The sequence below is a fragment of the Gracilinanus agilis genome, chromosome 4 (genome assembly GCF_016433145.1).
Source record: "Gracilinanus agilis isolate LMUSP501 chromosome 4, AgileGrace, whole genome shotgun sequence".
Lineage (NCBI taxonomy): Eukaryota > Metazoa > Chordata > Mammalia > Didelphimorphia > Didelphidae > Gracilinanus > Gracilinanus agilis.
Genome location: NC_058133.1, coordinates 123916997 through 123941922, shown reverse-complemented (window position 1 = coordinate 123941922; position 24926 = coordinate 123916997). Strand labels below are relative to the sequence as shown.

Below are 24926 nucleotides of genomic sequence, written 5' to 3'. Positions count from 1 at the left end.
ACTCTCAGCAGTAGTCTGGCTCTGACCTTATCAATTCAACGGAAACTTCTCTTTCCATTGCCAAATTTTTCTTAATTCTTATTCTTTTCTACATTTCTGGAGCCTTTGACACTGTTGAATGCCTTTGGGATACTCTCTTCTCTCTAGGTTTTCTTGACCATGATGTCCTCTTGGTTCTATCTATTGGACTGCTCCTTTTTGATGGATCTCCATCGAAGACATGCTTGCTAACAGTGAATGTCCACTAAGGCTTTCCCTCTATAGTTCATATTGATATTTCACTTGGTGGTCTCCTCAGCTCCCATGGATTCAATTAGTTCAATGGTACTTAACTTAAATCACTATGTCTCTAGTGGAAATTAAATTAGTGTTGAAACTAAAGAGCAAGCTTACTGGGCTCAAGAGGACATTTGTGATTCAAATAGCCTAGAATGTATGCTGCCTTTTGAAAAGCCTGTTACACCATCCCAGTGGCCTGGAAAACATTCAGCCAGCCCACAAAACTGAGAGCACTGATCATTGACCACTATTAAAATGAAAGCAAGCTATGTATAGCTTAGTTCTGCCACTTTATTCACTTTAAAAATGTCAAGTCTCTTGGTCTTATGACTTTTGTCCAGACTCTTTAACAAGTTAAAACAGGGCTCTCTTTGTATGTAAAATGATCAAATCCACAATCTACCTTGGTAGTGGCAAGAACCCTAGAGGATTCAAATCCTCATTTTGCTACTGTGTGTTCTCAGACAGTTCACTTAACCTTAATCTGTGAAAAGTATGTTGTACTAGATGATTCCCACTCTAAATCTGTGAACTTTTCTAAATACAAAAAAGAGCTGTTGGAGAAAAATAAAACCTATTATTACATAGTAGGGTTTTTTGGTCTAGGACTCCATAATGCTTCATACAACTAACTTTTTATGATATAAGATGAAATTGGAGATACTTATATTTATTCCCCTCACACTGCTAAGCTTTGACTTTTAAAGGTTAGAAGATTACAAGAATCTATTTCAGTAGTTACAAGAAGTTTCCATTTTCTAGTGCTGTTTTAGTCAGGACAGCTAATGGAATTATAGATTCTAAGAGCTGAAAAGCAACGTTTCAGATTAATCAACTAGTCCTGATGATATCCATTTTAAGATGAAGATTTTAAATGGAAAAAAATTAGTTTCTTGGTGCATATCTTTTCATTATTGTTCTATACATGAGATCAAGTCATAAAGTAAAAAAAAAAGGAAATGAAGACCAAAAAATCTTAAGTCTTTTCTTGATACAAAATTCTATATTAATATTAGTAAATAAAACTAAGACCCTCATCTCAGAGTCAGAAGAGGACAGATTAGTTCAATAGTTTTTGATTAAAGAAGATTTGGGTTCAAGTTCCATTCCTTTCTTTGTATTCCTAATCCTTAGCACAGTGCCTGGAACATAGATGTTTTTATCTAATAGATAGTAAAGCTCATAATGCTTTTAGATTGATTCATGTCTGTAAAAATCTAGTAACCTATATCACTCTCTCCATTCTTGCTCTAGTCTCCTCAACTCCCACAGAAGCCTATAGGGAATTTCCACATAGGAATTTCTTTATACTGATGACATTACAGGTCTCTTTTCCCAAATAGCATTGTTATTTTTTTCTTTTAAAAGTTTATTCCTTTTAAAAAAATAATCAATTAACCTTTATTAAGTATTCAGTGAAGAAACCAGACATTGTGCTAGGTGCTTCACAAAAACAAAATTGAATTTGCCCTCAAAGAACTTACATACTATTAGTGCCAATATTCAATAGGAATTTATTAAATGCCTACTATGTGCTAGGCACTGTGCTAAACACTGAATACAAATAAGAAAAGGACAACCCCTGCTCTCAAAAAAACCATTGAGGAGAAGATAATACACAAAAGGAAACTAATAAGGGAAGAATTTATACTTTTTTTTTTGATAATTATATTTTACATGGCAAGAATTTTGTCAGTTGGTTACAGAACACTGACTGCATTTTACTGTGAAATGAGTGCTATGTTGTTCAGTCATTTCAGTTCTCTCCTATTTTTTGTGACCTCATTTGAGGTTTTCTTGGCAAAGATACTGGAGTGCTTTGCCATTTCCATCTCCAGCTCATTTTACAAATGAGGAAACTGAGGCAAGTGGAGTTAAGTGATTTGCCAAAGGTCACACAGCTATTAAGTATCTGAGGTATCCACATTGGAGTGGTGTACTGATATTACATAAATGTTATTCTGTTGCCCCTCTAAGTCCTTTCATACTAGCTTGTAAAGAAGAATACATCTATAAAATGAATCAACAAGAAAGAGATCCTTCTCTTTTTTTTAAAAAGTTCTTTGTGTATCATTTCTCCTGTAAAAATATGCCTCCCTCTCACCCTGGCCAAAGTCCTGCTTCTAAATGCAATAAAGATGTGTCAACCATCCTATTCTTTGAGTTGAAAACTTAAGATTTTTTTTTTTTTGCTTAAAAAGACCATCTTGTTGATTACTAATGGCCTTAGAGACCTTATATTTTATTTTCCCTTGATGCCATTCTTTTTGCTAATCCAGATTTGACTTCATTCTTCCTCAGAGCTCACTTGAAGCATAAAGCTTTCCTGCAGTGACCTTTCCCTTAGTTTTAATTCTCTCAGCACTTCTGGATATTTGTCTCTATCATGGATTCCTTTAAATGATGACTCAGAACTGTTAACTAGGTATATTTTTTTTCTCCTAAATTACATTCTAAGATGGTGAGGACAGGGATGGGGTCTCCTGTTATCTGCACATTTCAAAATATTTAACAGAATTCTGTACATTGAATTAACTCTGGCACATTGCCTTAAAGTTTAAATGAAATACATAATGAAATTCAGTTTGCATATATGCTGCTGAATAGAAAATTTAAAAAAATACCAGGTGCATTTAGGTTCCTGGTAGCATGTGCCATGCTGTGCCATGCTTTTTGTCTTCTCAACTAAATGATAAGCTTCCTATAAGACAGGAAATATATCTGGGACCACAGATACACATAGAGTACCTGGTATAGCATTTTATACATTGTAATTATTATTGTTATTATTTAATTCTACTGTAGGAAGTGCTATGGAACTTTCTTACCAGAATGGGGCAGTTGGGAAGGAGGGAGAATTCTAATATCTTCTCATAATGTCCAGAATAAGAATACTAGGAAGAGAACTTTTTGCTGACTTCTTAGGTATCTATTATGTTATAGTTCTTTAAGAAAACTCTACTAATGACAATTAAAAGTTCCAAATGTGCTTACATTTTCTATCATAAAACAAATTGGAAATTGCCTACCCATTTCTGACCCAGGCTCAATATCTTTCTGTCATTGCTAACAATGACTAGAGACTCATTGTCGAATGTAATCCATGATAAACATTGTAAGTGATTAGATTATGATTAGCATATCAGGATGGCTTTTTAGGCAATGGGTTCAAGGATTTAACTTACTTTTATCTTATTGTTGAGAAATAAATCATTTGTGTCTTAGACATTTTGGCCAAGATCCATGCCTTTTAATTTTTTTTTTTTTCCTCTTAAGGGATCTAGGAGCCAAATGTGATTTTGAAAGAAAGGCAAAGGAAAAGGAGACTGGCAGAGGAGGTTTGTGTATAGTTTGCTGAGTTAATAAGCAAGCCCATAATTAGTATTAAAATGTTTGGGGCTTCAAAACACTATAAGTCTGATTTGTAGTGTAACATTGATTCATTTAGTCTAGAGAAAAAATTTTTTCAAAGGCACTATGAATATTAATTACTGTTATTAATATTATATTAATAGTGAGCCCTGGTTCCACTGAAGAAACAATAAAAAAAAGAATGCATTAGACTGTGAGAGGAGAGTTGGGTTCAGGTATTTTCCTTGGGAAATTTTTCACATAAGGCCTGGGAGACCCTGGAACATATGGTCTAAGGGAACTATGGAAGTTATTATTCAAGATATTTTTTAATACTAGCTCAGTGTCTTGGAGAAATTCCTGTAGTCTAGTGTAGTCCAGGGTCACAAGGATCTTCCTGGAGACTTGTCTGAAGTCTTGTTTATTGATAAATGATCACAAGTGTTAGTATTTTAGTTTCAAGAATGAACTAATAATAATTTATGATGTTTAATTTTAAAATAGTTATCCTTCCATGGGAATCTCATTAAGTTAACAATCTCTTTAATTCTTCTAAGTATATTTTTTTCCAGTGGCATGCTGTTTATCATCTGGTAAGCTGTAGAATCAGCCCTAACTAAGCAGTCAGTGGACAGAAAAAGTTTGAGAACTATTCAGTTAAATCAACCTCAAGTTTTCTAACAGCTCTAAAAGTTCTATTAGAAGAGAAATCTCTCCACGGGGGAAAGTAAAGGGCAGTCTGCAGCAAATATAAATAATTATGAGAGGAATCCTAGGCTTTGTGGCTCCATCCCTAATTGGTGTGTGTCATAAGGCAAATCACTTAATCTTTCAGACTCAAAAATAAGAGTTTGGAATAGCTAATCTATGAGGTCTCTTCTAAAAACTCAGGGAATTTTTTCTGTCCTGTAGTAACCAACACATAATATTTTCTATTTTTTTGTGTGTGATATTTTTGGACTGTTCTTAACCTATAACAGGTATAAACTCAGCTATCCATATTGAAGAATTTTATTTTTGGCTGATTGTAGTATTATTTGAAATTTAGGGGAGTCCTGGATGAGGACTGAAGACACTGTAGAGTTCTATTACCTGTAGTAGAGTTTGAGAGTAGTGATAAGGTTAGGCCAAATCTTGGGAATCCTATCTTTGCTACTAAAGGTAGATAAGACAAAATATACTGGTCAAATGATCAGTTTAGCATAATCCCTTCTACTCCACCTCCACCTATCAAACCCCAATGGATGCTTTGAGGTCCAGTTCCCTAGCTACCTCTCCTCAAGCTTTCCTGATGAGATAGTTTGTCCTCTTATTCCCCCTGATAGCTTGGCATCTTATTCTACCTTACATGCTTATCATATTTTGAACTTTATCTTTACTTGTTCTATCTTCCCATCTAAATTTTTAGCTCCTGGAGGGCTAAATACTCTATCTTACTCATTTTTGCATCCCTCAGTTCCAACTACCTTGCCTTGTTTGGAATTAAGATAATGTCTTGAATTAAATTAAATTGATCTCTTAGAAATGTTAAAAGTGAGAGGAAAAATCAGTTAAAAAGTCTTTTAAATTTTATTGGGGGAAAAGAAGAGGGTACCAAAGTTATACTTTTAAAAAAATCCAACTTTTTTTCACCATTTTTATTTTGACCCCCACAAGTCCAGCCCTTGAAATCCCAGTTATTTCAACACTTCACCTTTGTAGGCATCTTTATCTGCAAAATGAATGAAGGGAGGGGTGTTAAGCTAGATGATCTCCAAAGTTCCTTCAAGCTCTAAATGTTATACCCTTTAAAAACTGGTAAACAAGAAAAGTCAGGATTGTGCTAAGAAAACATTATTTTGAAGGCTGGACTAAGTGAACTCTGCTGTTCTCAGGCATAAGTTGAAGGTATGGACTGGGGACAATTGAGAAAAAAGGGAAGAAATTGGGGACTTTTTAACCTGACAGTTTTCATCCAAATGGTTTTTGATTTACCATTACAGCATTTGTCATTGTGATGAATGAATAATGGGGAAATCCTTTACAAGTATTTATCTGCTAGGTAAACACTAAAGTAAATTGTGGGAGAATTTTTTTTTTCTGTTCCCTTTTTACATAAGATAAGGCCTGGGTCCTTTTAATGTTTTACAAGATGAAAGTAGAGAAGAGTTTTATATGTGAATACATTCTTGTTGATACAAATGTACTAGGTGAAGAGAAGGAGGAAAGATGGATTTGCTTTAAAAGATGATTTTGTTCCTAAGATTTGTTTTGCTATTTCATTCCATTTACATCTTCACTGCTTTGAAAGAGTTAGAATTTTTCTTTATGTTGTTGTAATGATGTAAAAGTTATAAATTTAAAAGCCAAAAGGGATCAACAGTCAATAAAACTATATTTGATTGTAACAATACAGTTAAATTCAGCATATTGAGTCCATCTTAAATCATGAAATGAGGTCAATACCTAGGTTGTGGGAAAATCATGTAAAAAACGATCGTAAAGAAATTGTTATTTCAGAGTTAAAATGTAATAGAAATTTGAAAATTGGAAAATGTAACAATGTATGTTCTTGAAACACTAAGAAATAATTTCTGTTTTCAATAGTGAGGGATGGAAAGAGTACAGATAAGCTTAAAATGAATGCAAAGAGTCACTTTGCTCTTTGATAATAAGCCTAATGCTTATCACCTTTCTGCCACCTCCCCCATCTCTTACCTGATCCTATTCCTATTCCCAGTCCTAGATTGGTGGCAGAAGGCTTAACCTGAAACATTATTTTTAATTAGGACTGTGGTTTGGATTAAAATAATTTCTATTATATATAACATATGACTGACTATAACAGTCAGTGCCTCAGGAGTTCTATATTCAACTAAACAGATATTAACTGTTTGGATGAATGGGGTTTTTTTGTCTGCAAAATGAGGGCGTTAGACATCCAGAGCATGAATTTCTATGGATTCCTTTTTTGGAACTAAGGATATAGAATGTAAAGTCTTTGAGGAAAGAGACTTTCTTCTTCTTTTTTTTAAATTTCCAGTACCCAGAATAATGCTTTTAACATAGCATGTAAGCCTTTAATAAATTGTTAATTGTGTTGAATGTATAAAATGTCTATGAATAATTTGTCATGTGTGCTATACAAAAAGTGTAAGATATTATTGTCCACCAGGAATTTACAATCATCTTCCATGCATAGATGGATCAGGTAAATAATATTCAAATCAAGTACTTTGTTTTTATGCTTATTCAAGACCCTGGGCCACTTTTTAGCTAACCACAGATGGCCTTTTGAGTCGAGAAATTGTGTGAACCATGTAAGTCTAAACATGGTAGAAAAGTCTTTTTACCCAGGACTGGTTACCAGTTACTTTTTCCCCATACTTTGAAATCTGTGTTTAGATGTTAAGAGCCCTGATGATTCATAATCAAAGCACTTGATTCTCCCAATAATTTGCTGTCTGCAGATAAGTCACTTGAGCATCCCTTTGCCTCAAGTTTCTTCATCTGTGAAAGAGTTTGGACTAGGTGATCATTAAAATCCTTTCCAGTTCTAAATACTAGGAAAACATTTGGAAGTTTCTGCAGTTTTCTATTCAGAGACCTCATTATCTCTCCTGAACTATGACAGTTGTTTTCAAAAGGCAACATCAATAGGGGGAGTAGTAGACAGAATGCCAGGCTTGGAATTTGACATCTACTGGTTCAGTGTCCTTGGACAATCCACTTAACTTGTCTCTACCTCAATTTCCCATCTGAAAAATGGAGATAAGAATAACACCTAAGGATTCTTGTGAGGATCAAATAATATATGTAATATGCTTAGCAAATCTCAAAGCACTATATAAATGTTAGCTGTTGTTATTATTATTCAATTTGTCTCTGTGCCTTAAGTCTTGCCACTCTTCCATCCATCCTCCACTTAGTTGCTCAAGATGGTTCTTTTTTTCTTTTCTTTTTTCTAAATCCTTACCTTCTCTCTTAGAATCAGCACTATATATTGATTCCTAGGCAGAAGAATGGTAAAGGCTAGGCAATGGGAGTTAAGTGACTTGCCTAGGATCACACAGCTAGAAAGTCCCAGGACCTCCTATTTCTGGGCCTGGGTTTCAATCCACTGAGCCATGCAGTTGCCCCCTGAAGATGGTTCTAAAATACAAGGTCTAACCTATGGCCCTTAATCCCCTGCTCAAAAATTCTAGTGTCTTCCTTCTTACCTCTAGGATAAAATACAACATCCTCTAATTGGCATTTAAAACCCTTCACATTGATTTCAGCTTACCTTTCCAGGCTTATTTCACATTATACCCTTTCATAAATTCTGAATTCCAGCCAATTGGCTTTACTGACTTCTTATATCATTTTTTTTAAACCCTTACCTTCTGTCTTGGAGCCAATACTGTGTATTGGCTTACCACTCTTCTGCCTTGGAGCCAATACTGTGTATTGGCTCCAAGGCAGAAGAGTGGTAAGGATAGGCAATAGGGGTTCAAGTGACTTGCCCAGAGTCACATGGCTGGGAAGTGTCTAAGGCCAGATTTGAATGAACATTTTGGATCCTACTCTGTGCTTAAGATGTACCCCAGCTCTCATCTCTGCCTCTTAGAATTCCCAACTTCCTTGAAACTTTTCCCTTATTCCTCCAACTTTCAGTGCCTCCCACATCCACTATCCCAAATAACTTTGTGTATGTATGTGTGTGTGTGTGTGTGTGTGTGTGTGTGTGTGTGTGTGTGTGTATGTAGGTGTTGTGTGGACAGCTAGATGGTGGAAGTGGATAGTGTATTGGACCTAGAGTCAGGAAAACTCCTTTTCCTAAGTTCAAATCTTAGACTCCAAATGGAATCATGAAGAATGAGGCATAATAGAAACAACTAAACAACAACAATACATGTTGGGCTTTGTGATATACTCTTGAGCATATTAGGAAACACAAAGGAGTTCTTTAAGTTCTATCTTTGCATTCTCAGTGCTTTTCATAGTGCCTGGCATCTCCTGTAGTTGGTGTTTAAATACATTTTTGTTTGTCCATAGATTGATCGAAAAACTTGTTACCTAAATATCTTATTGATTCCCCAAATCAGGTAGAAAACCTGTGTACAGATAGAATTCACTTATAAACAAGATTAAATATGACTTGGTCATTGTGCATGTATTTAAATCTAGTAGAGTGAATTCTGGATTTTTCAGAGGTCATTTATTTCATAGAGATTGCTTTGTGTCAACATTATAGTTCTTTGGGACATTAAAGGTTTCTTCAGAATATGGGAATTTTACATTAAAGTTGCTCATTATTCCACTTAAATTTTTTTTTGACAGAAAACTAAGATTAATGGTAGAAAAGTTTTCTGGATCATGTATAGATTTTAGTTATTCTTTCTCTGGTCCCAATTAGAATAGGTTTCCAGTTCCATCTTCCTTGTGCCTAGAGGAAAAGTACACTTACTTTCTGCATCAAGTGTATCAGATTGCTTTCCAGTTCGATGTAGCAGCAAACTACCATTTTATAATACAGACTATCCTGGCAGGTTTAGTGCTTGGCAGTAGGTAAATCCCAGGAGTACACAAAGTATAATACTGATAATGAAGAGGAAGAGATAGTCCTTATTTTTTTCTCCTTGAGGAAATAATGAATTAGAGAGGTTGAATTAGGCTGTTTTGGACTGAGGAGATCCGGCTGAATTGGGGAAAGGGAGGAGTATTCCTAAATCATTTGGTTATTTTTTCTAGGTTTTAGATAAAATAATTAAATCAGCAAAATTTGTTTTATCTAACCACCCAGGCCCATTATACATTTTGTTCTCTGATGATCCATAACTAATTTTTAAAAATAGCAAAACTCCTGTTTCTGTGTACTGTTGTCCAGCTCCATATGGCAATATGATAGAACAATTCATTTTTTCAAGGTTTCAGGTTTTTAGAAGACTACCAATTTAATTAGACATTATTGTGACATGGTAGACAAAAAATACCAAATGCCATCTTAAACTGTGTTGCTAGCATAAGATTCCCAGAAGATAATACGGTAGGCTCCCCTATATACACGGGGGATTCATTCCAAGACCTAGTGTGGGTGGATGGCTGAAACCTTGGATATGAACAAACACCTGTTGATCCCATATAAATATGCTTTCTCCCCCACTCACTGCTTCATACTCTAGCATTCTCACTACCCCATACCCTCGAGAAAAGCCCTAAACAGAACTGAAAGCAGAAGAGACTACTGTTGGGACAGACTGGTGCCAAGGGTGAACTTTCAACACTTTGAGAACAGACCTCCAATGCTTCTTTTTTTTTTTTAGTATTTTTTTTTAAACCCTTGTACTTCGGTGTATTGTCTCATAGGTGGAAGATTGGTAAGGGTGGGCAATGGGGGTCAAGTGACTTGCCCAGGGTCACACAGCTGGGAAGTGGCTGAGGCTGGGTTTGAACCTAGGACCTCCTGTCTCTAGGCCTGACTCTCGCTCCACTGAGCTACCCAGCTGCCCCTCTCCAATGCTTCTTGTTGCCTAGAAAGAACTGAAATAATTGAAAGCAAAACCCAAGCATGAAGCACCCTGAATTGGGAGAGTGCTGTAGTGATATTCAGGAAGACCAGGGCTCAACTCAACTGCTTTGACTTACTAGGCTAAAAGATTCTGGGCAAGTCATTTAATTTCTCTAAGCCTTAATATTCTCATCTGTAAAATGGGGAATATAAAAACAACTACCTTTTGGGATTGTTGTGAAGATCAGTCATTTTTCAGTTGTGTTTAAATTTTTGTGACCTCATTTATGATTTTCTTGGTGAAGATCCTAGTTGTTTGCCATCCTTTCCTATCTCATTTTACAGATGAGAAAACTGACACAAGCAGAGTGAAGTGACTTGCTCAGAGTCACACAGTTAGGGTCTGGGGCCAGAATACCTTCTATGTGCAATGAAAATCAAAATGGAAGAGTTGCTACTCTTAAGGAACTTGTAATCAATTTATCAAAGGAAAAAAGTGCACATATGTAAGTATTCATAGAATAATTTTTTTTGGAACTGGGAGGGAGGATACTAGTAGATGGAGGCTTGACAGAGAAAGCAAATGATACTTGTACTGAGTTTTAAAGGAAGTAAGGAATTCTATGAGCTAGAGATGAGGAGGAAGAAGAGCATTCCAGACATGTAGGAGATGGAGGTATTTGGGGAACAGCAAGGTCCATTTGGCTAGACTTCAGAGTATCAAAATGGAAGTTGAGTAAAATGAGACAGGAAAAGTAGGCTTGAGTCAGATTTTTAAGGGACTTTAAAAGGAAGTAAAATTTATATTTTTTTGGGTAGAGGATGAAAAGTTGCACAAGTCAGCTTGTGCTTTTTTTTCTGGAAGATGGAATGGAGTGAGGAACCATTTGGTGGGGAGACCATTGCCCATAGTTTAGCATTAAGCAAGCATTAATAAAGTCCTTTCTACATTTTGGGGTCTTCTTATTTGTTATTCCTTCTGGTCACTCTATGGTTCAGTAACTAGAGCTGTCCTTTATATGTTGAAGCTCTTCTTATCTACTTTGTGCTTTACAGTAGCCATCCCCTATGCCTTAATGCTTTCTGTCTTCATCTTTGCCTCATGGAATCACATGTTTCCTTCAAAACTTAGTTCAAATACCATTTTCTACATGAATCCTTTTCTAATGTTCTTCTTGCCCCAGTTTCCATGCCCTCATTCCCCAAGACTAGTATTCATTGTGTATACATTCTATTTAGATTTAGAAGGAAATATAATGGCTATGTAGCATAACAGCACATACATGAAGGGAATCCCCACCATAACATAACAAATAAATGTTCAGACTCTTCTTGAAGACCTCCAAGGAATGGGAACATACCATCTCTTGCACCCGTTCCACTTTTGGACAATGCTAATTCTCAGACTTCCTGACCTTTAGCCTAAATTTAACTTTTCCCAACTTCTATCCATTGCTCTTAGGTCTGCTTTTTGAACCTGATAGAAAAAAATTATCAATTCTCTGTCATATGACAGAGCTTCAAATACTTATCTTATCTTAGCTATCATCCCTCCAGAGTTTTCTCTTTTCCAGTTAAACATTCCCAGTTCCTTCAGCCAATCTCCATATGAGATGGATTCAAGGCCCTTTGTCATCTTGGCTGCTCGTTTCTGTACACTCTCAGTTGGCCCTTTTATACTGGATGCCCAGAGCTGAACCTAGTACTCCAGATGAGGTGTGATGAGGGCAGGGTACCATGGTACCATCATTTCCCTATTTGGGGAAGCTGTGTTCCGCTTAATACAGCTCAGTTCCACTTCAGCTTTTTTGGCTGCTATATCATCCTGATGCCTTCTGTTGAGCTTGTAGTCCATTAAAATCTTCCACATTTTTTCCCCGGAACAATTGCTATCTAACCAGAACTCTCCAGTCTTATCTTTGTACAACTATTTTTTTTTATTGAAGTGTTTTTTAAAATATTTATTTGACTTTTTTTTTTTACTTTACAATTTTAAACTTTAGAAAAAAACCTTTGAAATTGCTTTAGGAAAAGTAATTTTACATTTATCCTTATTGAATTTCATCTTATTAGATTCAACCCAGTCTTCTAGCCAAAAGATGAGGGTCATTCCCTTAAAAGAAATAAGGAAGTTCGGAAAAGGAAATGGGCTTAGGGGCAAAGCTGATGTATTGGCACCTCAGCCACGTCTACTAACTCCTGCTATCCCACCAAAAATCTGAAAGCATATATATCTAAGGGGAGAAAAAGGGGATAAGGGAAAAATTGGCCTCTCTACCATTGCCTGTGAGCTCAGTACTAAGAACCCACCATTGAAGGATGTCTGTGGGAGCAGCCAGGAGATAGCACTGAGGACCAGACATAAGGATTCTAGGGGTAGGGAAGGGAAGGGTCAGGAATTCCCCTCAAGCTCTTTCTGATGAATAGTTCTGAAGGGCCCAGAAGGGCAACAATTTGGAATACTAGAGGTATGATACAGATTGAAAGGGGAGGGGTGTGAGTTTTGAAGGGAGGGAAGTTACTTGTGTTGGAGATAAGCCCCTTATTGGCTATTTGGGAGGAAGGTTAGAATGTGATCCATCTTCCTACCATATCATGTGTTTGATTATTCAAAACTTGGGATCAAACTATATAGGCTTATTACCATTTTATTCTCAGTACCATTCTGTGGACCTTCTTCCACTTTAGAGAGTATTTTTCTAGTCTATCAAGGGCTTTTTTGGAACTTCTGTTGTTAGCTGTCCCTGACAGCTTCAAATCTCTTGCAAATCTGATAAATGAATGTTGTTTTCCTCTTTTGAATATGTCATTAAATGCCCTCCTTTCCTCTTAAAATTTCTCACCTTCAGTGTTACTTAATTCTGATTTCTTCCAATTATTAGTACTTCCCCCTGCCTCAGTTACCTTCAATATACTTTTTTTTAATATCTTTTTTTTTATTTTAAACCCTTAACTTTGTGCATTGACTCATAGGTGGAAGAGTGGTAAGGGTAGGCAATGAGGGTCAAGTGACTTGCCCAGGGTCACACAGCTGGGAAGTGTCTGAGGCCGGATTTGAACCTAGGACCTCCCGTCTCTAGGCCTGGCTCTCAATTCACTGAGCTACCCAGCTGCCCCCACTTTGAATATACTTTTAATGTATCTTACATTTGCTTATGTGAGTCCTGGATTGGATTTAAGTTCCTTGAGGGAAAGGACTGTTACTATTTTTCCCTTTATATCCCTGGTAACACCTGTGCCCCAGCACATAGTAAGTTTGTGTTGTTCAGTCATTTCTTACTTTTGATGATCTCATTTGGGGTTTGGCAGGGATACCAGAGTGGTTTGCCTTTTCCAGCTCATTTTTACAGATGAGGAAAGTGAGGCAAACATGATTAAATCACTTGCTCAGGGTCACATAGCTAGTAAATGTCTGAGGCTGGTTTTGAATGAAGGTCTTCTTGATTCCAGGCATGGTGCACTATTTACTGAGCCACCTAGCAGCCCTAGGTGCTTAGTACATGCTTGTTGATTATTCTGAGTTACATGCTCAGTTTAGCAAATTGGATTGTATTGAGTGAAAGACCAAGATTGGAAACCAAGTCATATAGGGTTGGTTAAGTTTAGTCCTGAGGGAAGAGGATTTTGAGGGACATCATAGATTATCTTTGAGGCCTTATGTACTTTGAGAAGCTGCTGGGCAAAATGAAAGGGGTGAATAACTAGTCAAGAAGAATTATTTTCATATTTGGCTTCTGACACTCCCTTCTTGTGTGACCATGGAAGTCATTTAATAATATCTTTTAAACCAGTTAGCTACAGTGAAAGAAGCCTTATTGGCTTGATTGAAAGGATCCGAGGTTCATATCCTGCTTTCAAACTTTGTTTCCTATGTTACTTTGAAGAAGGCCACAGTTTCCTCATCTGAAAGAAAATAGGGAGTTTGGACTAGATGACTTCTCTGGTCCTTTCCAGGTCTAGGTCTAGATTTGTGAATCTATTAACCTTTCTTTCCTATTTATAAAATAGAAACAATACTTACACTACTTAACTCATTGTATCTTTGTATCTTATGTTAAACATAAAGGGTCACTTATTTGTTCTATTTGGTCCCAAAGAAAAGAAAAAGGAACTAGGTTACAACTGTGAAAAGACAGATATAGATTCCCTAGTAAGGAAAATTTCCCAACAGTTAGAGCTGTCCTCAAGTGGAATAAACTGCTTCAGAAGTAGAGATTCTCCATCACTAGATGTCTTCGAAGGGAGGCTACATGACTGCTAGTTTGGTAAATTGTACAAAGGACTGCAATTCATGTATGGTTTGGGTTTTGTCATTGTGAAGTACTTTCAAGGCTATGATTCTGTGATCCTGCATCGCTATATTTTTGGTGGTAGCCTACTAGATTCTGTTCTGCTATGAATCAGTTGGATTCCCTTGAACTGGACAGTTAATGTATTTGCCCCTCATTTCTTTATTTGTAAAATGATAGGAATAGATTATATAGATTAAAACCCTTTTCTAATCATCTGATTAATTCAGGATAAGTTGTATCAGAGGTCTTATACAGTATTCTATTTTGTATATATTTAATCATTATATACAGTTTCTTCCTCTAGATATAATATATGTTCCTTGAAAGGACTTTTTTGTCTTTGAATCCCCATTGCCTATTTAATAATTATTTGTTAGATTGATAGGCAAAATTAATAGTGTAATACAAGTAGAATGGATGTCTCATGGTACTCTATGAATACCAAATGAATCTCTAATTAGTATAGAAGTTGGAGAAGTGGGTTATTTTTTTTGAAGGGGAGCATGGATTGGAGTGAATTCCTGTTGGCTCTTCTGCTATTTTTAGTAATGACTCTCCCTCCCCATAAAATCTAGTCTTTACTAGATTAATCTTTACTATTGGATAATTCTTATGTATTCTAGTTCCACCACCCCCAATCCTGACCTTGGCAAATGTCTTTTCAGTTCATAGGCTTTAGTAAAACAAAGATTTTTTTTGTTTGGGTATTTTTAGAAAATATTAAAGAATCCTTGAAAGGAGGAATCTTAGATTATCTCTTAGACTTAGTTTTGAATTTAATCATAATTTCAACAAAAGAATGATTTCACCTACCCAGAGGGATTCTACTCATATATTTGTCATTTACTTTACTGTAGCAATATTTGTTGATCTGAACAGATTTTAGCCTAATAATAATGGAACTAAGGTTAGGAAGAAATCATTTTTATGCAGATAAACCATTCATTGGGAACAGGAATATAATATCATTTTTTTTCTTTTTATACAACATATATTGTTGAAATTGACTATTGTCTTTTGGATCCTACTTAAGCCCTCATATGAAATTTTTTTAATTAAAAAAACCATAACTTTATCCTTGCTTTGTCCCTTTTTCTTCAAAAAGAAACTGATTCTTAAACATCCAATCTTTTTACTATCTTTTGTTCTTTTAGAAAGAAGGGAGATTTGAATTGGGTAATGGTGCATTTGAGTTTTCATGTGTAGTAGAGAAACAATTCATTCAACAGATTTTCTTTCCCTGCTCTCCCTACCACCAATTTTGGAATACTTTAAAAATATGTACTTTCATCTTTGTGAGTACACATTTCCCTAATGCAGACTGAAACCATTTAATAATTTACTGGATGATCATCATGAGTTGCTGTGGTCAAAAAGTGATCTTGGCCAACCTTCTGGTGATGATCCCTATAGAACTTGGGATGGTCTTCTAGACACAAATATATACTACTTCCATGATCCATATAAACATTGGAGTAGGGCTTTAGTAACAGTATGATTTAATAATAAATATGAGATAAAATACAAGTAATGTCATATTTGTATATGATAGTAAATGGATGATACCAAGGATAAGTACTGGGAGTTCAGAGGAAGGAAGGACCATAAAAGTCATCTAGTTATAAAACCTTTCTCTTCATAGACTTACAAAGTCAAAAGAAATGGGTTATACCTCCAGTGCAGCTACCATGAAGGTAATTTGGGTGGTTCTCTTGTGAAACTGAGGTCACCTTCACTTTTTTCTTTCGGTATAGAAAAAAATAGCTGACATACTGTCCTTAGTAATGAATAGCCTGGTACCATGGGACTGTGCCTTATCTGCTATGTAGAAGTAATCCAAACTTTATAATACAGAAGTTTATAATTCCCTGAAGCCAATGACTTTTCAGCTACCTATCATTTCTTTGTCTCTAAAGATGTTTTTTGTAGCCAGTTTAGCCATTTATCAGGATGAACAAATTCACCAATTGGACCGACTCTTGGGCGCCAACATGAAATAGAGTTTGACTTTGTCGGTATAGGGAAAATATTTGTAAAAGAGTGCAGTCAATAAATGCTGTGGGCTTTGGTCCATGGTAGTCTCTCCCATCCCCCCTTCCCCCTGACACTTTTAAAAAATTTTCCAGGAAAAACTGGAAACGCAACATTAACTGGGTTTGGTTTAGTATTTGGACAAAGAAATCACTGCTCCAAGCTGAGCAGAGATAAGCGCCTTGACTTGCAGTAGATTAAGAAACCTGCATTGGTTAGAACAAACCATGTTTGAGGCCCTCCCTGAGAGCCGCCACATTTAGATTTAAGATTAACTGCAGCAGAATGGTAGAGCGGCTGTTTGTTTTATGAAACAATCGCTAATGACATTAAACAGACGGAGCTCCTTCCAACATGATTGTTCATTTGCGATAAACTGAGAGAAGCCCACAAGAGATTGGAAAAGAAAACCCATAAGTGCTTCATTTTGAGGCTTTAACAATATTCTATTGGAGGTGACAATTAATTGAGGTGAACAGGAATCTAATTCTGGAAAGATTTGGATTGGGGAAAGACAATAATCAATACATATTTGCTTGGTTTGAAATTTATACCATGAAATTGAATGTTCATGATATGACAGTTCTATTGAGGTTTGGGAATTAAAAAAACAACTACCAAAAAATCTTATTCTCCCTGACAGTCCGCGTCTCATGCCAAGCATCAACAGTATTAAAATGTGTTATCTATTAGTTCAATTAGGCATTGGACATTTACTTTTCAATGTATTTGAAGACTGATTTGATTTGGGTCCAATCATTTAAAATGAAGAGAGTAGAGCTCTGTACACAGCTGTGTACAGATATCTATGGCTCTGAAGTCTTAATTGCAAATTCAGATAAGGATTAGAAGGAGCTGTATCTCTGTAGACCAAAGGTATTTGCTAATACCTGAGATATAAAGTAGTTAGATTCAATATTTACTAATTTAGGATTTCCACTCTGGATTTTGATGAAGCTTTCAATATTTTAGGTGAAAACTACACAATTTTAAGCATCAGTAAGGGAGTAGGTATTAGAAAACCTTAAACATGCCTCGCTTTCAGAGTTTATTTAAAATAATTCATTTTGGACCGGCTGAAAACTGGAATGATATTTATTAAAGGAAAAATGTCACAGCACATGTTGTAGTATTAAGCTTTTGTTTTATACACAAAGAAATATATTAATGAAAAGTGTTTTAAGGGCTTATTATAGAGATGGTTTGTTTTGAAACATGGGCTTTTTCACAGCAGTTTTACACTTCATTGTGTACCATGAAAGACATTCTAAGTAGTGGTTGTCAGTCTCCCATCACAAGGAGAGTACTGCTGGGGAATGGAGCCATTTATGATGCCACTCAAGCAGGACTAATCTAAGAGTAGATATCTTATAAATAAGCCAGTAATAACAACAAAAAATTCAAACCAACACACACACAAATCATTCCCTTTTGGAGTGTTCCTATTTAGGAGAATGAAATTTGTATCATAAAGGTTTATAGCTAAATTAATGAACTGATTAAAGCAAGAAGTTGCATCAAGTTGCAAAGATTATCTTTTGATAACAGATGAAGAAGCTCTGAAATACTGTATCCTCTTGGCATGAAAGAAGCTAGTCATTTCCCTTTCTGAGTTTCTACAACTATTTTTTTTTACTTCTCCACCATATTTTCTTTTTAGATTCTACTAATCTTAACTATACCCATAACAAGAAATGCATTTGTCTTTTTTATTTCATTTTGAATAATGAGTTATTTGAACAATTATTTTATTTGAAAAATTTTATTTAATTAATTTAAATATTTTTCCATGTTCCTTCCCTCCCCTCCTTTCAAACCCATTCCGTAGCCAACTAGCAGTTCCACTGGGTTTTACATGTGTTATTGATCAAGTCTTATTTCTATATTAATAATATTTGCATTAGGGTGATCACTTAGAGTCTACATCCACAATCATATCCCCATCAACCCATGTGATCAAGCAGTTGTTTTTCTTCTGTATTTCTACTCCCACAGTTTTTCCTCTGAATGTGGATAGTGTTCTCTCTCATCAGTCCCTCAGAATTGTCCTAGATCATTGCATTGTTGCTAGTAGAGAAGTCCATTATATTCGATTTGAACAATCATTTTAACAATAATAATAATAGTAATGGTTGCTTTTTATCCTCATTCCCAAGAACAATTTTGGAGATTAATGTGGCAATGTCCAGTTGGTATTGTTGTCTTAAACCTCTAAATGATATAAGTTAACTGGAAGGCACAGATCTTAGAGAAGGTAAAAGACACTTATTCCCAGGGTTCAACTGAAGACTAATAATGCATGCTGGAGTTACTATTTTGGTAAGTACATAGCACAGTAAGAAGGGCACTAAATAGCATTTGAAGTTTTGCAAACTAGATTAACCACTTTATATACCAATCATCTTGTTGATAAAATGGACGAGATCATATTTGTGCTACCTACCTTGATTTTGTTGTTCAATTACTTCAGTCCTGTCTGATTCTTCATGACTCCATTTGGGGTTTTCTTGGCAAAGATACTGGAGTTGTTTGCCATTTCCTTCTCCATCTCATTTTACAGATGAGGTAACTGAGGGAAACACAATTAAGTGACTTCCCCAGCTTCACATAACTAGTAAGTGTCTGAGGCTAGATTTGAACTCTTGATGCCCAGGCTGGATCTCTATCCACTGCATTACCTGACTGCTCCTTTTAAGGCTATTTTAAAGAAAGCCTTTTATCATGCTAGGACTTGCCAAGGCTTGTACTCTCTTTGGTGCCTTCAAAACCAATTGTTAACAGCCATTCCCTCAGGGATACACCAGAATAAGATTTCAGGAGAGGAATCCTAAGTAATACTTACTGTTTATTAACACTTATTTTCAAAGTGCTCCTGTTTCTTACATTATATTACCAGTGTTGGCTTTTAATGTCAGTAGGTTTTATAATGCACATATTATAGGTAGGGAAGAGAGATGTTAAGGCACTTGCCAAAGATTTGGCAGTAAATTGGTAGTTGAGTTGAAATTTACATGTGTATCTTTGACTCCTTACAGCAACCCTTTAAGTTAGGTATTGTTATCCCCATTTTTCAGCTGAGGAAATAGGTGATCTTCCCCAAGATCCCCTAGGAAGTAAATTACTGGTGTAGGATTTGGACTTGGTTCTTCTTAACTCCAGCCCCAGTGCTCTATTTCCTACTTCACCAGTCTGCCTCAATAAGGAATTTTGTAATTGTGCTAGACACAAAAATCTGAATATCCCTTTAACTACATCTATGTCTCCTTGACCATTCTGCTTGTGATAATGTTTCCCTTTGTAACATTTTCTGTATAATCATAATTTCTATATGTTATCAGAAAGCCAGGAATACTACTTTGTTGATGTAGCTACAGTTAATTGTATAGAAAACCTGTGAATTTATCAGTCTGTTTAAATAACATTCTGCCCTTTAGATAAGGTATATAGCAGAGCTCTGTTTGAATTCAAGTTGTTAAATACTCTTAATAGAATGTCATGTTTTTCTAAATTTCATATGAATATCTTTTGGGACATTTATACCTTAATACTTCAAAAAAATTGAGCCAATCAATATGTCTATTTCCCCTGCTGATGAAGATCTTAACCTCTTTAAACCTTAGTTAATGTTTTCATGAGTGGCATTGGCCAAAATCTTCAACTTTTTCCCGTTGGTGATTCATGTCTTTCTGAGCCACACATGAAGCTCTAGCTACCATTTCTTTTAAAAAACTTTAAATTTATTTATATAGTTATTTTTTTTGCCATTTCTATACAGATGACTTTTCTCTTTGGAATTAAATCCCAGATTTATATATTCTATCCCAGGCTTTCCCTTGAACTCCAGATCTAGCTAAACAGCTATCTATTGGACATCTGTAACTCAGCATGTCTAAAATAGAACTAATTATCCTTTCCCAAGTCTCCTCCCCTTTTCCTCACAGCCTTTTCCATTAAGGGCATGACTATCTTTCCAGCCATCCTGGTTTGCAACCTCAGTATTATATTTCACTCTACCTTCTATCTCACACCAAGCACTGTCAGTTGTGGCATCCTGAAGAGTCTTTCTCCACAATATATATCACATCTTCCAATTTACATGACTGCCAATCTAATCCAAGCAATCCTGTGCTTCTGTAGTACCCATCTACCTGACCTATCTGTTTTCAACCTCTTCTCTCTCTAAAATACCTGGAAAATTGATACTCTTAACAACATAAAGCCTGATTATGTTACTCCTCAACTACACAAAAAAGCCTAACCAAGTCACTTTTCTGCTAAATAAACAAGTGGCTGTTTTGCTTATGGAATAAAACATAAAGTCCTCTTTTGGCCTTTAAAGCCCTTTGCAGTCTTTGCACACTGTTCCCTTTCTTGCACTCTCACATTTTATGCATTCCTGCACACTTCACAAATTAATTTGCTTTTTATTCCTGATATTCCTTCTCCCATGTCCATGCCTTTTAAACCATCTTTCCTGTATTCCCTTAATACATCTTCTCACCTGTCTCAGAATCCTTAGCTTTCTTCAAAGCCATCTCATTTACAAAAACTCCAGATTCTCCAGTTGCTAGTTCCCCCAAACCCCAAGAAATGAATTTGTTTATATTTTGAATTTAATTCCTAATGAACATGCTGCTTGTGACTGAAGGACCTTATTTGGTTTATCTTGGTGTCCCTAGCACTAATATAGCATTGTGCCTTGCAACTGTAGGTAATTAATCAATTTTTATTGATTTAAATTGAGGTATTAGTATTTAATGAATGCAAGCACATTTGCTAGATACATGTTCACACATAATATTACTATTATTTAATTTATTTTCAGGTAAAGAATACTTGCTTACTGCCTGAGGTAAAGGGGCCTAAGAGAAAACTGAGTTATGTACCATCTTATCATTGGGTGGAGACAAATCCAAGGAATGTTGCTTTGTACATTACCATATCTAAGCTTGGGCTGATAATATAGTCTTTCACCAAGTATTTTGTGCTTCAGGCATTACTTCTACTCTGAACTGTAAAGCAATAGAAAAAGATCTATTCTTCTAGTCCCAGGTGGGTTGGAGTACTGGTTTACACATAATATTGATATATAGGAAATCCTAAGGATTTAAATCTAGAATGGACCTTAAAGAGGTCATCTAGCCCAATACCTTCATCTATAAGATGAAGAAACTGAGTCCCAGAGAACCCTTTCCCAAGACCACATAAGTAGCAAGTAACAGAGACGGGGCTCACAGCCTTGTCTTCCCTCTAAGCCCATTCAGCTTAAACTTCTTATTATGTTATCCTGTATTTTCTTTGTATCTTTTAAAAAAAAGTTTTTTAAAAAAAGTTTGATTCCTTTTTAAAAAATATCAATGACATCTTCAGATTATAACAACCTACTTCCCTTCATCCCTTTATAACAAAACCTAACAAAATACCAATCCTGATATTACTATATTTACAATATTCTTAATTATCCATCTACTGAAAAGATTAAAATATCATATTACCTCTTCAGTTTTCTCACCTATAAGACAGTGGTTTTAATACTTGGCACTTTCTGTGTATAGCAATAAGTTATAATGAAGAAATTAATCTGTATCTTAAAACACTCTATGAATGGGAGTTATTCATAAAAGTATAAGGCCCTGATTTATAATTTCTGCATCAATTCAATATAATTTAATGTATGGAATATCTGTTATATGCATGGTACTATATTAGGAACAAAAGATATAGAAATAAAAACAAGTAGTCCCTATCCCTGTAAGAAGACATTCTCTTTGGGGCTATGTGGAGTAGAGAGGGAAAATATACAACATGTAAACAGCTAAATACCAAGTTTATACTGTACTAAGTACTTTCAGTAAAGGGAGTGGAGAGGCAGATCAAGAAAGGTTTCATGTTGACTATGGCACCTGGTCTATGTATGCTTTTAAAGAAGTGATGAGGAGAGAGGGAATTCCAGACATGGTGGATCCCTGGTACAGAGGTTTAGTTGGAGAGAAAGAATGGAGAATTCTATATATGTTAAGATTGAAAAGTAGATGGAAGCCTAATTAGTGGCAGTGTTTTTCAGTCATTCATTCAATGTCCAAATCTTGGTACCCCATGGACCTTAGGACCCCAGGACTCCAGGCTTTTCTGTCTTACATGATTTCTCAAAGTGTGCCCAGGTTTTTGAATTTTGTATCCATGATACTATCCATTTCATTTTCTGCCACCCCCTTCTCATTTGTTTTTTAGTCTTTAAAGATATCAGCATCTTTTCCACTGAGCATCTTTTATATGACTAAAGTATTTAAGCTTCAGTTTCAATATTTGAACTTCCAGTGAAAAGTGGATTAATTTCTTTAAGTATTGACTGATTTGATCTCCTTGCTGTCCAAGGGACTTTCAAAAGTCTTCAACACCAAAATTCAAAAGCATCTATTCTATGGTTGGGGAATTCAGCTTTCTTTCTAATCCAACTCTCCACAGCTCCTTTAAAAACTATAGCTTTGACTAGATGGGCCTTTGGCATCCAAGTGATATCTCTTGTTTTTTAATACATTGTCCAGCTTTGCCATAGCTTTCCTTTCAAGGAGCAAACATCTTTTAATTTCATGACTGCTGTCACCAATCTGCAGCAGAATTGGTAGAGCTCATTAAAGGGCAGACTGAGAAGTTTGAATGTTATCCTTGAGGCAATAGGGAGCCATTAGAGAATTTTGAGCAAGAAAAGTGACATTGTCAGATCACTGTTCTAGAAATCAGTTTGGCAACTTTGTAGAGGATGAATCGAGTCAGGGAGAAACTAATGAAAATGTTTGGCTTCAATTGCCTAATGTAAAATGTTACTAAATTGCTATATTTAATTCATTTGGAATTACAGTAGAAGAGATAGTTGCAGGCACTGCTATGGTACCAACAAACATTCTGCCCCATTTTTTTTTTTTTTTGCAAGCACAGTGTGCTCTGAATATGAACATTTGCCCACAGTCCTAACAAAGCCTCTTAAGACCACATCTGTACTGTGTGAATACGGGTCTTGGCCATCTGTCTATGATTCAAGGCTAATTATCCACCCTGTGGACTCTCCAGAATCCTCTTTTCACCTCTCTGACCTTCAGTCACTTCATTACTCCTTAGGAGCTAAACCAGAGGGCCATCAGAAGCAGACAGAAGAGGTTTCTAGAATTCAAACCAGGCCTTTTTTCTCATTTTTTCTGCAGATATGGTAAAAAGATTTTGTGGAGGAAAGACTCAAACAATTGGCTCAGATAAAGTTTATGTATTATCTGTGAATTCCAAATACTGTCTCTCTCTTCCCTCTTTCCCCCTCCTTCCTCACCAAATCAATAAATGAGAAGTAGAAGTAGGATCTCATTTCTAGAAACTTTAAGGATTAACGGAATTTCTTCAATCAATTTCAAAAGCCTCATAACCTTAATTAATTATTACAATGTCTGGAAGAAACCCATGATATCATTTGGGTTTTGGCGGGTAAAAACAATGTAAATATTCATGTTCATCATGAACAGAAGCTGTAATGGACATCAGAAGCAACATGGTCACAGTAAAGAATATTGACTCTGCAGTTATAGAGAATCTTAATTAGAATTTGCCTCTGCTCCTCCACTTGAAAGTGAAGACTTTGGACTAGATGTCTTCTAAGTCCTTTCCAGCTGTAGAATCTTGGTCCTTTGAATTCATAAAAAATGTCAGTTATTCATTGGAGGAGGAGGGAGAAATGGAAGTGTCTTTTTAAAGCCAAATGGAAAGGTTATTGTTGTTCTGTCATTTTTATTCATGTCTGATTCCTCATGATCCCATCTGAGCTTTTCTTGGCAAGGCGAGTAGAGTCATTTGCCAGTTCCTCCTTCAATTCATTTTAAAGATGGAAACTGAGGCAAACAGGATATGACTTGCTCATGGTCACAGAAATGGAAAGGTACTGGATTTTTCTTTTTTTATGGGGGTGGGGAAAGAGAAAATGACAGTACAGGTTTAAAATATTCTTTTTCACAGATTATCTTTTGTAATGGTGAAATTCCTAGAGAAGAATATGTCTGTTTTGGGAGGGAGATTTAGATTTGATTAGTGCCAAATACCCTCAGGAAAATACGGAGACTGGTTCAAATGATAACTTCTTTTGTTCCTATCCTTCAGAATATTTTAGAAGGTAGATTTTTTTTTAAAGCAAACTAATAAAAAATTTTCTTTTAAAACTCATGATTTGAGAAGGGGAAAAAATGACAATAAAAGCAGCATGGTTTTTTGAGTTAAAGCCTGGAAGCAACAATAGCAGGGATAACCAAATGCCATGCAGAGTAATAATACTGAGAGTAGTCACAGCTGAGCTATGCACACCCAGGAAGCCTAAGTTTATGTTGCGTGGAAGACCATTGGTGACCGATTTTATTTCTGTTTGGAAGAAAAAAAGTAGTAAAAAAATACATATACACACTTTCTTTCTTCATCTTCCAGTGCTACTTAAATCTTTAAAAAAAAGTATATATATATATATATATATATAT

The 24926-nt window shown here is 35.7% G+C and overlaps 1 protein-coding gene across 5 annotated transcripts in view; it reads left to right on the top strand.

Annotated features, from left to right (window-relative positions):
- The window catches only part of ESRRG (estrogen related receptor gamma), a 584537-nt gene that overhangs the window by 335685 nt on the left and 223926 nt on the right, over window positions 1-24926 (top strand). The gene's annotated exons all lie outside the window — the stretch shown is intronic.